The sequence below is a fragment of the Schistocerca gregaria genome, chromosome 8, assembly GCF_023897955.1.
Source record: "Schistocerca gregaria isolate iqSchGreg1 chromosome 8, iqSchGreg1.2, whole genome shotgun sequence".
NCBI classification, from domain to species: Eukaryota; Metazoa; Arthropoda; class Insecta; order Orthoptera; family Acrididae; genus Schistocerca; species Schistocerca gregaria.
This window is the reverse complement of record NC_064927.1, coordinates 142,223,903-142,238,677: the sequence shown is the minus strand read 5'-3', so window position 1 is coordinate 142,238,677 and position 14,775 is coordinate 142,223,903.

Genomic DNA, 14,775 nt, shown 5'->3' with positions numbered 1-14,775 from the left:
AAATTTATATAAATCTAAGTTGTCCAGTATTAACGCACATATTTATACTTCTACTTTATACAGTGATACATAATTTACTGATTTTTATTTATTTTTAACTTACATTCATTTTTTACTCACGTGTAAATCCTCCTTCATCAGTACTGCATACTGAATATGTAGTTAATTTTTAACTTAAGTTATTTTGTCTTATGGTTGGGTGGTTGTGAGATTGTGTGGTTGTCTCAGGCAGACAACTGACTTCGGTTTCTTTACAACTGCTAAGAGTTTCCAAAGAAACTAACAATTCCCCTCTTCTTATAAAAAGTGAACGTTGGAGACTGTCAGTTTAATTTCTTCAATATGCACGTCTCGTTTTATCCTAGTATCCACAGGGGTTTGCTTTGTGTTCTGTTGGCCCCCTTATGTTTTCTGCAAAGTGATGCTCACTTGTCATTATGTGAGAAGTAGGTCTGTTCACCACCACCCTACAGCATCTACAGCTATCCCAAAGAGCTCGCCAGGCTCCTAATTTATTCGCTTTACAGTGAACTTAACCAAGGACTGATCAAATCACCAAAGAATCTTCACAAAACCTACACATACGCGATTAACAGCTGCTACTATCACACATAATATCGTATTCTAGGATTTTAACGGATCTGTTATTTGCTGTTTGAATAATCCATGATTGTCTTTGCAAGAACCTTACACGTTTGTGTTTATTTCTCTGTTTACTGGATATTTGAGTTCACAAGAATTGTGATCTGCGTCCATGAAGGTAATTTTTCCTTAGCGCTGCGCCTTCACCCCTCTCACATCTGCAACCTTCAGCACAGCGCTTTTCTTGATCTTTCTTGTGACTCACTGCGAAGTTCCTAGTGAAGCTCTTGTCCTATATTCATCTAGGAGGGTGTCCCTTGTCTAGCTTTAATAGGGAACAAAGCTATTTGTCAAATGATTTTCGAACGTGGTTACAAAACTCACTTCGCTCACTACACTTTGCAGCACCCCTTCTATCCATTTCCTAAACGCCTCCAACGACTATCCTCTAACTGCGGTTATTCCAGTTCCGCTTTTTTGACTCAGCCTTAAGAGGAAGGAGAAGTCGTTCTGTTGCGCGACTTACTAATATTTCTCTTACAGTCTACAGTTCCGTATAACAGCGTTATTGAGGATGCCCCTACCTTCTGCACTATAATCCCTCCTTTTCCCGATGCCCATCCGGTGAAACCACAATCTTCATTTTACTCAAAACACATCCAACTTAACTCACCTTGATAAAAGTCCGCACCAGTCACGCATGGTTCATCCGTTTTATAAAAGATCAGAATAGACTGAATATAATACACACAGCTGAAGTAGTGGAAAACAAAAATTTAGAAAACTTCTGGAACTTAAGATTAGACGGAAATGTCTACTACCAGATGAAGAAAGAAGCATTTTTCACGCTTTTATACCTGATTTAACTAACGGGGCCCTTAACTCTAACTGAATTATATTTGCTAATGGAAGAGAAGAATTTAAAAGTAACTTGCGACATCGAAACTGATAAAGAACACGGGTGATCCGAGTGTTAACTTACTCTTAAAGATACATGGAAAACCTGCTCTTGAAACAACTCCTCTCTTCACAGAATCAAGCTTCTTTTTATCCTCTGTTAATTAATTTATCGTCCATCCAGTCATTCTTAACAGTCTTTAACACACAAAAATCATTAACTGGCTTCACGACTTCATTGTTAATTTCGATTATTTTTTCAGTGGGACAATCGTACATTATTTTAGTGATAAATCTCTTCCACTAAGTATTGTATCTGTGTTGCAAGAACCAAAATAATAAGGCGTTTGAGCTTATTTCTCTGATCAGATTACACACACTCCCGTTACATTAATGCGACCACTTGTTAAAAGCCTGAATAACCATATTTTACGGCACGAGACGTGCGGGAAAAGAATGAAGGAAGATGTGGAAGGTACGGAAAGAGATGTGGAGCCATGCCGACTGCAATGCCGTCGACAGCTGCACAACGTTTCTCGCTTGAGGATCCATGGTGCAAGCAGCCCGATCCAGGTGGCCTACAGATCCTCGATTGGGATTCAAACCGGTGAGTATCGTGGCAAGGGGAGTAATGTAAATTTATTCTGGTGCTCTTCGCGTTGTAACATAGCAAAATGATTAAGAGTAGTTACCTTGCATTGAAAACGTAGCTTGCCGTGGAGCCGGCAGGAGAGGAGAGGTTAGTTTTCAAGCTCCCACAGCTGACACTGGCTACTGGGCAGGCGAGCGGTGTACTTGACTACCACTGCGTGCAATACGTTACACATACTCTCTACGAATCTGAAGAAATATTATTAAATATTAAACCATCTTTTTCATACTCAGTGTACTAAATTCAGAACTATACAGATAAAATTTCAAATCAATAACTTCAGTAGTTTCGGAGATATAAATTGTACCTGATGCGGACCTCGGGGAGGATCAGTTTGGATTCCGTAGAAATGTTGGAGCACGTGAGGCAATACTGACCTTACGACTTATCTTAGAAGAAAGATTAAGAAAAGGCAAACCTACGTTTCTAGCATTCGTAGACTTAGAGAAAGCTTTTGACAATGTTGACTGGAATACTCTCTTTCAAATTCTGAAGGTAGCAGGGGTAAAATTCAGGGAGCGAAAGGCTATTTACAATTTGTACAGAAACCAGATGGCAGTTATAAGAGTCGAGGGACATGAAAGTGAAGCAGTGGTCGGGAAGGGAGTGAGACAGGGTTGTACTCTCTCCCCGATGTTATTCAGTCTGCATATTGAGCAAGCAGTGAAGTGTCTTGAAAGGAGGATATAAGATGAACATCAACAAAAAAAAACGAGGATAATGGAATGTAGTCGAATTAAGTCGGGTGATGCTGAGGGAATTAGATTAGGAAATGAGACACTTGATGTAGTAAAGGAGTTTTGCTATTTGGGGAGCAAAATAACTGATGACGGTCGCAGTAGAGAGGATATAAAATGTAGACTGGCAATGGCAAGGAAAGCGTTTCTGAAGAAGAGAAATTTGTTAACATCGAATATAGATTTATGTATCAGGAAGTCGTTTCTGAAAGTATTTGCTTGGAGTGTACCCATGTATGGAAGTGAAACATGGACGATAACTAGTTTGGACAAGAAGAGAATAGAAGCTTTCGAAATGTGGTGCTACAGAAGAATGCTGAAGATAAGGTGGAGAGATCACGTAATTAATCAGGAGGTATTGAATAGGATTGGGGAGAAGAGAAGTTTGTGCCACAACTTGACTAGAAGAAGGGATCGGTTGATAGGACATGTTTTGAGGCATCAAGGGATCACAAATTTAACATTGGAGGGCAGCGTGGAGGGTAAAAATCGCAGACGGAGACCAAGCGATGAATACACTAAGCAGATTCTGAAGGATGCAGGTCGGTACTGGGAGATGAAGAAGCTTGCACAGGATAGAGTAGCATGGAGAGCTGCATCAAACCAGTCTCAGGACTGAAGACAACAACAACAACAACAAATTGTACCTAAAACTCAATAACTGTGCGGGAATTGTGGAGCCGAGTTAGGAACTGTAATGCATTTCTCTATAATATCAACTGAAACTATAACCAACAAGCTAGCTTCATATAATCTAATTTTATGGAATTTCCTTTCGTTTCATTGCCACAGATTTCTGACGTAATTAATACTATATTGGAAAATTATTATTTAATTTTTTTGGTTGTGAGAATGAATGAAGGACATATGTAAAGTGAAAATATGATACTTTCTAAATACTATGTAAATGTAATAGTGAGAAACTTGTGTGGTAGGGGAATTTGTGATGTATGTCCGAGCGAGCTTGATTTTGTAAAAGGAAGGCAGAAGGGGCGTTAAGTGTTAAGTTTATCTAATTTATTTTGTGAAAAATAATCGTATTTTGTTTTCATTAAATTTTATCTACTTTCGGCGTTACGAAATTTCTAGCCTAAATTACTTGTGGTAATCTGGCTGACGTAAGAAATACCGTGAATCTAGAAGTGCTCGACATGATCTGATTGGCAGCTGAACATGTGAGTACTAGAGAGTAGTAATTGAACATTTCCCGCGTGTCTGAGTAGGGCTTTATGTATCAGATCCATGAATCGAGAGAGTCGCTCGGGAGCCTTCTTCTGGCAAGCACCCATGTTAAAATCGCGATGATCGAATTGGTACTAACATGGAGAAATTCGCGCTTTTGATCGGTTCACGTGTATTTGAAGAAGAGCGACAACATTACTGAATATTTTGTGAAAGTTTGAGCACTGTGAGTGGTGTATTTACTGAGGTATTCACGTGTGAACTTTTCGTGTCGTATATAAACTCCGCGTGGCGCGTTTCGAGCAGATTTCGAGACATTATGGAGACCACTTCTGTACAAGAACCCCACTGAACCACTGAATGCGTTAATCTGCAAGCAGTAACTGTTCAGGACGTTTAAAATGTTGGGTTGGACTGTATAACTTCTATATGAAGCTAGTATCTATTCTTTCTGTCCGAAAGAACTGATACCATCTTCATATAGAGAAGGTGTACTGACCAATGATCTTCTTCAGTGCGGATGCACTCACATTGCTCAAACTCTTACGGGAATCGGCAGATTGACTGCCTCGACTAATGAGTATAGTGGGCAGGGGTACTACAAATGTAGTGTGTGGACAGGAAGATCGGAATATGGGTCTCACGGGGAGCGTGCCAGAGATAAGTTCCTGCAGTCGCATTATGCTCTATGTCCTCAATGGCTCAGTCGGATACAGCCGGCACGATAGCTCAGCGTGTTCGGTCAGAGGGCTGCTCGCTGTCTCTAATAAAAAAAAACTGAGTAAAGGAATCAGCGATCAACTTAAACGGATGTCTTGTGACGTCCGCCCAGACCAAATGCAACGAACAATACCGAACAAAATGGAAAAAAAAGACAGAGCGTCTGCTTTGTAAGCAGGAGATCACGGGTTCGAGTTCCGGTCGTGGCACACATTTCAACTGTCCTCGATGGTATTTATCAACCCCTGTAAGCAGCTAATAGTCTGGATTTCACTGTAATTTTATATAACTTCTGGCTGCTTCCAGGTGTGAACTCGGAAGAAAGACAATCAATAACATTTCGTAATTGATGTCGGGGTATTAAATACGGACTTGGCAGCTGCTTTCCTAGTTTTAAAGACAATAAGCCAAGTAAAAGGAAATTTTTGGCGGCTATTTCAGACGAATCCCGAGCGGTTGATAGTTTAACTAACTTTGAGATACTGCCCAAGGGCTGGAGCTACGCTACCTTTGCGTGGTAGTATTTAGCTGACTTTTCGTCAAAGCTGCTTTTCACGGGTAAACCGTATCTACCATGGGAGAGTGAAGGGTCAGACAGCTTGAAGCCTGTCGATGTAGGTGGACAGATTGTTTAAAGGATAATGAGATAGCGAACCGCCGCACCGCAGCACGTAGACTGACAGCTGTGTGACATGTTGCATTTTTCTGTTGGCACGAGGGTAACTCAATTACTACCCGCAGAGTAGCTATAAAATTTCATTGGAATCAAATAGGAAACTTACAAGAACATCATTTTCCGACATAGTCTCCTTGCGTTTCAACGCACTTGATCTATCGTTGTACAAGCTTCCTGATGTCCTCATGAAAGAAACTTCTCGGTTGAGCTGCAAGCCAGGAATGCACCGCTTCTTTGACTGCTTCGTCCGAGTCAAATCTACGTGCTCTTAATTCCTGTTTGAGTGGACCAAACAAGTGACAGAAGGGGCAAGATTGGGACTATAATGAGGATAATCCAGTTCTTTGAGTTTCTGGAGCGTCTCAGCAATGTGGGGAGCAGTATGCGGACAGAAATTGTCGTGCAACAACACAACACCTTTTGACACCAATCCTCGGCCTTTGCTTCGAATTGCAGTCTTTAGCCCCGCAGTACGCATCTCACTGTAGCGTACACTCTTTATTGTTGTGCCCCTTTCCCCATTATGTTTCAGTACGGGACCTTGTGCGCCCCAAACAACGGTAAGAATCAATTTTCATGAGGACGGTTGGGTCTTGAACTTTTCCTTGCACGCTGAATTTGGATGTTTCCATTTTATACTCTGCTGTTTACTCTCCGGCTCGTAACGATGGATCCTTGTTTCGTCACCAGTAATGATCCTGTCTAAGAAGCTATACACTTCGTTACCCTAGCGATCCAAATGCCTTTTGCAGATTTCCAAGAGCGTTTGTTTATGCAAATGTGTGAGATGTTTTGGCACAGGTCTTACACAAACTTTATGAAACCGAAGTCTGTTGTGGATGATTTCGTAGGCAGAGCCGTGACAAATTTTGCAGATGATGTCCCACTTCGTCAATAGTTAATCGTCTGTCTAAGAGAATCATTTCACGTGAACGCTCAATGCTTTCGTCATTTGTGGTGGTAAACGGTCGTCCGTCACGTTCATCGTGGGTAACAGTTGTGCGACCATTTCGGAATTTTTCAATCCTTTCGTAGACAGTCCGTTGTGGCAAATCACTGTTCCCGTATTCGACTGAAAGTCGTCGATTAATTTCAGCCGCTGACACGCCCTTCGACCACAAAAAACGTATCACTGAACGTTGCTCTTCTTTGGTGTAAATCGACAGCGGAGCAGCCATGCTTAACAGCACGGCAGCGATAAAGAAACTATCCTAGCAGCTTGAAAATTGCAAAGATATAACAACAAATAAACAAAGCATGCGCCATCAAGTAAAACGACAATACTACCAAAATAAACAAAAATATAACTAAATTGTGAATAATAATTGGCTTACCCTCATAGATGCAATCGTGCTGACGAAAAAAAATTGTATGTATGGGAGACACCGCCTCCAAGGATAGATACGCACTTGTGCTGATCTGTTGTGTCTCCGAAACTGATGAGATCACCCAGGGGAATGCCAGGAACACGTTTCCCAGACCATAATGCTCACGCCTCATTGAAGGATGTGTGCTTACAGACTTTTCATGCCTAACACGCCATCGGCTATCTGTTCGATGGAGCTTAGAACGTGGTTCATCTGAAAGAACAACTGTCACCACTCACTGGACGTCTGGTTGTGGTACTGGTGTGCATATTTCTCCTTCACCGATGAACAGCAGGCTGTATGAACCAGGCGCCTGCTATGGAGGCACAAACGTAGCAACGTTCGCTGAACGGTTGTTGAGAAGACGCTGTTGGTAGCTCCTTGCTTCATCTGGGAGGTCACTTGCTCAACAGTTGCACTTCTATTTCCCTGTACACATCATCACAGTTGCCGTCCATCCCCCTCATCTACGGCCTGCTATCACCACGGTGCTGCTTTTAGATAGCGCCGTTTTGCCATGCACTGTACGCTTCAAGCAGTGCACGCGCACAGATTACAGACGTAGGTGTTCTGAAAATGCTTCCATCGTAGGCCTGAAACCCAAAGAGTATGCTCTTTTGGACGTCAGATACATTGCTCCGTTTCCGCAGTACAACAGCTACACTGTTTTCCGCATCCCTCCAACACGATACATATACTCTCTACTACCAGTGCTGCCACATGCCGTCTGTGAGTGGTTTTTGCACGTTGACGTGGAATATAATCGTGGTCACGTTACTATGACTGGAGCACACATCATGTGAAACATATTTCCGAAGTTTTCGTAAATACAGTATACTGTGTCGTGGTGAAAAATTCTCGGGTTTCTAGCATGGTGTTGAGACACCTGACATTTCGAACAGTATCACACTATTTACATTGAAAGAAAGTGAGAAGATATTGCCGCTGTCGCTTTATTTATGATGGCTATGTCTTGTACGATCTGTGAGTGGGGATGGAGGAGGCTAAAGCAGTCGTGCGCTCAGATGTATTTAGCTTCGGTTGGGCGCCATCTCAGCGTATGGCTGCTGACGCACGATTTCATGCCGAACGTAGCAGATCGACCTTACTGATCTAATTCTCTTGTATCCTTATGATACGGGTTTTTTTACACTTCTTTTCAAATAACTACTTGCTCGCCACGCCAACGTATTGCTCAATCAGGTTTTACTTTGCTTCTGATGATTTCTCCAAAGTTGTGGCCCCTTAGATACTGCTAGTCACTCAATAAACACTCAGTCACCACAGTCTCCTTCAACTGCCGCGAGCAGTCCTATCAGCACTTTGACTAGCCATGTAGTCCAAACTGGCCCATGGGATTGTACATCTCTACGTGGAATACATTGTGGAAGTGATACTTCAGACTGGCCATGTAAAATGTTAACGCTTCATCCAGTATGTCTAAGATTCATTTGCACGTCGGGTCATGGGAGACAGACGCTGTATGTGTTTCTAAATCACCTTAACATTACCGTCATCTTTCTTTCTGGATTTTATAATAAGGAATAAGACTGATGATACTCTAAGCAGTTTAAAGGAGAAAGACTAATGCAGACCTTTACCAGCATGTAATAAGTTGCGATCGTCCAGCGCTGAGGTTCACAGTGCCAACTAAACTGATACATAGGGCGCGCACCGCCTGTGACAAAGAGCCTGTCAGTCGAGCTAAGACATCTGAACTGTTCCTTAAAGATGAGTACAGTAAAGCCTAGAACAGAAAGGCGCTTAACGAAAAAACAGACGCAGTGAAGCAGACTCTCGGCTTTATTCCTAGACTGAGACCTTACGAGAGGGCTGTTCCTTTCACGAAAGGCATACTGTACACAGTCGGAAAGTCACGTACTCATCGGTGAGATGCGAAACCATCTGCAGAGGACAAAATATCGAGCCATCTGCTGTGCCGTTAAAATAGTTGTTTTGTATAAGTAAATCAAAGCTATATCTGTCTCTGTAGCAAGTTACTCAGTAAAACTTTACCTTTTTTCATAATAAAATTGAAAACCACCATATTTGGACTCGTGTGTGTTTGCTGCTACGAAAACTTTCTCATTCCATTTTGAGGAATCTAAGCCGGCCAGGGTGGCCGAGCGGTTCTAGGCACTACAGTCTGGGACCGCGCGACCGCTACGGTCGCAGGTTCGAATCCTGCCTCGGGCATGGGTGCGTGTGATGTCGTTAGGTTAGCTAGGTTTGAGTACTTCTAAGTTCAAGGGGACTCATGACCTCAGAAGTTAAGTCCCATAGTGTGCAGATCCACTTGAACCACTTGAGGAATCTATCAGGTAAAAGACTGATTCTTTTTGATTCTCATAGTCTCAGATCGTAGACTGATAACGAACTCGATCTATTTCCGCTGTTGCCCAAAGACCTACATCTACATAAACATCAGTACTCCACCAGTCACCTGACGGTTTGCGGCTGACAGTAGTTCTGGTACCACGAACTGATGCATCCTTCCCTGTTCCACTCGAGAATGTCGTGTGGGAAGAATGACCGTCGGTAAGCCTCTGTATTAGCTCTAATTTCTCGAACTTCTTCATCTTAGTCATTTCGCGAAATTTATGTGGCAGGGTGTGGCATGTTCTCCGACTGTTCCCTAAAAGTTCACTTTCAAAATTTCAACTGTACCCCTCAACAGGTGATGCGCAACGCCTGCTTATAAAGTCTGCCACTACTACATTTTGAACATCTCCGTAACGCTTTCGAGCTGGTTAAACGATCCCGTGACGAAACGCACCACTCTTCATTGGGTCTCTTCTATCTCTTCTACCTAGTAAGAGTCCCAGATTAATGAACGGTACTCAGGGACCGGTTGAACAAGTACCTTTTAAACCACTTCTTTGCTGGATGAGTGACATTTCTTCAAGTTTCCTCCAATGAATCTTACTCTGACGTATACTTTTCCTAATGTTTGTTTCATGTGGTCATTGTACTTAAGATCACTGTGAACGTTACTTCAGATATTTTCCGGTAGATATATTTTTCAGTAATTTTTCATCAATATCGTCGCTGTACAGTAACGGATTTATTTTCCTACGTGTGCGCAATATGTTTCATTTACTTATGTTCAGCGTCGACTGCCAGAGACTGCATCACTCATCAATCTTCTATAGGTCATTTTGCAAATCTGTGCTGTCTTCGGGCGTCGCTACTTTGTTATAGACCACCACACAATCTGCGAATAGTGTTAAAGACCCATCCTACTGTATCATTTATACTCATTGTAAACAGCAGCGGTCCTATCACACTCCTTAGGATACTCCTGGAAAGTACCTTCACATCTGTAAATCTTGTTCTGTTCAGAGCTCTGTCTGTAGGGAGGACACGAATCTGGTGGCAAATCAGTCCGCATTTTTTTTCAGTAGATGGCAGTGCGGGACGGTGTCGCATGCCTTCCTGAAGTCAGGTAACACGGCATCAACCATAGCTCCGTTTTCTACAGCGTTATGGACCACATGAGGAACAGATTTAGCTCAGTTTCGCAAGATGCGTGTTATTTCTATAGAGGTGAATTTCGTTCTCAAAAAGTCATAATTCTTGAGTATAAAAATTGTTCCATAGTTCTCCGTCAATGATATAGGAATATAATTATGTGCATCTATTCTGTAGTTCTTCTTGTAAACGGGAATGACCTGCGTATTCATCAATTAATGACTGTGTAATGACTGTCTCCTGCTTTCTGTAATGTGTGCAGCTCCTATGCAATATGTCAATGAAGATGAAGCATTACATCCTTCGTGAAGCATGTCTATACAGGGTGAGGAGAGGGGCTAGTGTAATTGGTTAATACAAACCATTAAAAAAATGCACGGAAGTAGGTTTTTTAACACAAACCTGCGTTTTTAAATGGAACCCCGTTAGTTTTTTTAGCAAATCTGAACATATAAACAAATACGCCGCTTGTTGCATTGTGAAATGTTAATTACATCCGGAGATATTGTAACCTAAAGTTGAAGCTTGAGTACCACTCCTCCGCTGTTTGATCGTGAGTATCGGAGAGCACCGAATTACGTAGGGATCCAAAGGGAACGTTGATGACCTTAGGTACAGAAGAGACTGGAACAGCACATTACGTCCACATGCAAACACCTTTTATTGGTCTTTTTCACTCTGAGGACCCTATTCTGGCTCTGTGATACCCAGAGGCCGCTGGCCTGGGCCTGAATTGGCCCCCATATTCTCCAGATATGAGCACATGCGACTTCTTTTTGTGGGGCTATATTAAAAATGGTTCAAATGGCTCTGAGTGCTATGGGAATTAACTGCTGAGGTCATCAGTCCCCTAGAACTACACTAACCAAAGGACATCACACACATCCATGCCCGAGGCAGGATTCGAATCTGCGACCGTAGCGGTCGTGCTGATCCACACTGTAGCCCCTAGAACCGCTCGACCACTCCGGCCGTCGGTGTATTAAAAAATAAAGTGCACAGCAATAATCCCAAAACCCTTTCTGAACTGAAAACAGCCGTTCGTTAGGTCTTAGACGGCATTGATGTTCCGAATCTTCAGCGGGCCATGGATTGTTTCACTATTCGTCTGCGGTACATCATTGGCAATGATGGCAGGCATATCGAACATGTAATAACCTAAATCTGAATATCTGTAGTGACGTTTACATGTTGAATAAAGTATGTGCACGCTGTAGTTTGTAACAAATTTACGTTTTTTTTCATATAGTTCAGTAAATGTCACACTGCATTTTAAAATTCCTCACTGCGATAAAGACAGGAACGGTGTCAGCATACTGCATATTATAAGTGAACTGCGAGGATATACCTACTGACCGGACTGAAGGAAAGCAGGAACGTATGCCATTTGCAGTACTTATATATGATTGAGGAAACGAAAATAGTTTGTGAGACTATATAGAGAGTGACATGTTGCAAGAGAGTGTGAAAATACATATATACAAATGAAGCAAATAACAGCAGTGAGGCAGACTATATGACAAGTAACTTGTTGCAAGAGTCTGTGAAAATGCAATATGAAAGCTCTTCATCTGTTTGCAGTCACCGACTGGGGTTACACTTGTTATAGCAGGTGGAATTGAATGACTCTGTGTATGATATGGACTGCTTCAAGGAAGAAATTATTAGCCTCAAGGGTGCAATAAAAATATTTAATTTTCATTTCTGCTATAGTTTAATATTTTCAGCTGTGGGAATAGATATTTTTAGAACTCAAAGAAAAGCACTTTCGCTATTACTGGGACAGTATTTTCATTGAACTAGGGGCAGACTCTTCCAAATGGTGAGTATTTCCTGATAGTTCAGAGCAAACATATTCTCTTGCACAGTAGGAAATTTTATGGATCTCCTACGGTTGGCCAATTGGTGCATTTGAGGGAAGAATATAATTTTTAGGTAACCATGTTGATGAAAATGAAAAATGGAAAAAGCTCATTTTAGAATTTGTAGAATAACTTAGTTTGGAGACATGGGGTCTGTATCGGAGCTGTACTTGATGCAACCAATTTGTAACAGTTCGTTGTACCACTGTGTTGCCAGCTGCTACTCACATTGCTCCCGCGGATGCAGTACGATGCACCAGAACGCGATGGACTTCCCTCTAGGTGGCGCCACGTGCCCGTCCGTAGGCCGCTCTTCTTGCGACCACACATCACTTGACCACACCTGCCAGCAATCGTGCACAGCCGTTACATTCCTCTGGCGTATCGTGGAGGGAATATCCAGCTTCTCGTAGCCCTACACGAGGTCGTTACAGTTAAGTGAGTCTCCTATAACAGCATCTTTGTCGTCTTAAAGGCATCCTTGACTAAAGTCAACTCATCACTTCCAGTCTCAAATGTAACTAAAGCTAGCGACCGTTGCAGTGTGTTTTCAAAGCAAACTTCTTCGTACGCGACTGGAGTGAAATATGAGTAGACATCATCTTTCAGATGTAGGGACACGCCTACCAGCTTCTTGGTGTTGCGACTTTGTTCCGTCAGTGTATGTACCGGGATCCTGAAAATATATTCTTATTGTGTAAAATTTTATGTAGTTTGGTCTTACGTGATTTAAATGACCTAATTAATAGTCGTAGGTTGCAAATTATGAAATCCTTCTGGCGAAATTTACTATTCAGTGAAATCACCCTTCGTTATGTAATCGAAAATATTCTCGAAGTTACAGCTGCTCCTCCATTAATTTCGCTAACAACACAACGCCGCATGTTAGCGGGCAGAAAAGAAATGGACGTTAGTGTATTTGCAATATGATTCCAATGGATTAAGAAATCAGATCTGTCTAGTCTATGGAAAATAACAATTTCCCTTCTTGTGTGAAAAAGTATTACGTTTTCCAGTGACAAGAAATAACAAGGGCTGTCTTCTCAACAGTTACAATGTAATAAGTTCCTAAAACACTCACACCATCGCAGCTGGCAGTTCTCAGCGCACGCATTATCCGGTCGCACGTGCATGGTTCCCACCACCGCTGGACGAATACAATCGTGCGCAGTGCCACAGGGTCTGAAAACTCGTTCTGGCCGTTTTATCAAACATAAATAATACCTGGGCGCAAACGCCGCCGACATAATAGACTTGATTGCCAGTTGACGGGGATGTATTTGTTCTGCGTTATCTCGCTTGCAGATTGAGTTTTGTATGGAATATTCACAACGCTTGAGGGAAAGCATTACGCAGAGCATCGTATGAAATAATGTACGTGCCTTTGGGAGTGTAAATGATGTTTAAAGCTGATAAGACCACAGAACTGCCGATGGTATTAGCATTCATGAGCTGACGAATGTATTAAGGGTAACGAGGGTTAAACAGCGAAGATGTGTACGTTTTCCGTCACGATTATGTTAGCACAGACCTATGTTGGCAATGTGCTTTGGGAATTCCACCATTATAACGAACATCTCATTTCCTTACAGCCATATTTTCTGTAATCTAAACAAGTACAGTGTAGAGTAAAGGAACTTTACATTTTCTAAAATTCGTTTAAAAGAAACGGTATAACTTATTAGCTTCAAACCTTACTCTGTTAATAGGGTACCTCTGGAAGTTTCTTTACAGGGTACAGAAGCCTGATTGGCTTTTCACGTCACACAGTCAACGTCGAGACGATATACACGTTCTTCTCAAATATTATACAATATATCGATGGTGATAAATTCCACCACAGCTGCGATAAGCTTCTGCAGCTGTGGGAAGGTTAGCGGGGAGATTTAACATATAATTCGTCTTTCACAAACTTCATCAAGACTCACAAGAGTTAATGGCTACTGTTCGTGATGATTATGCGCGCCGCACGTCATCAGCAGCCACACAACAGAGCCATCAAAAAAGTTGTTCCCGCACCGCCACCTGGAAGTAAAGAGGTGCGCCATCTTTGCCAGTACGAAGTTTTTCTTCTTTTATTTGATACAGAAGCTACAAAAAACGCACATCGAGGTAACAAATGCTTGTGATTGTTTTCCCTATTAAAAATAAGGGGCCGTGAAATAAGTAGAAACTGCACGTAACATATTGCCTTTGGCGAATCTCACTAATGTTCGATGGAGAAATGGGAGTTTGCTGTTCCCCGAAACGATCAATGTGCTGATTGACTTTACCCACGGTAGAAAACGTAGCTTCACCTCTAACAATTAACGTCGTAGTCCATTCTTGCCAATATATTTGTGCAAAAGATAGATCTGGCAACACAGGCATAAATAGAGACCCTGCTGGGTAGCTTGAGTGAGTGAGAGTTGCCCGTTCAACAGCAGTTACTGACTGTCACATAGCTAACACAAGTTCACACCAGTATTTCAGTTCTGATGTAATTGTGATTTTCCGCACTAGAAACTTTTGGCGTCGGCAGCCTGAATTACGAAAATTGAGCCCATACGTAAAAAAAAAAAATGATGTTTTATTAACACTATAAGGTTTGAAGCGAATAGGTTGTACCGTTTCTTTTGGTACAAGTTTT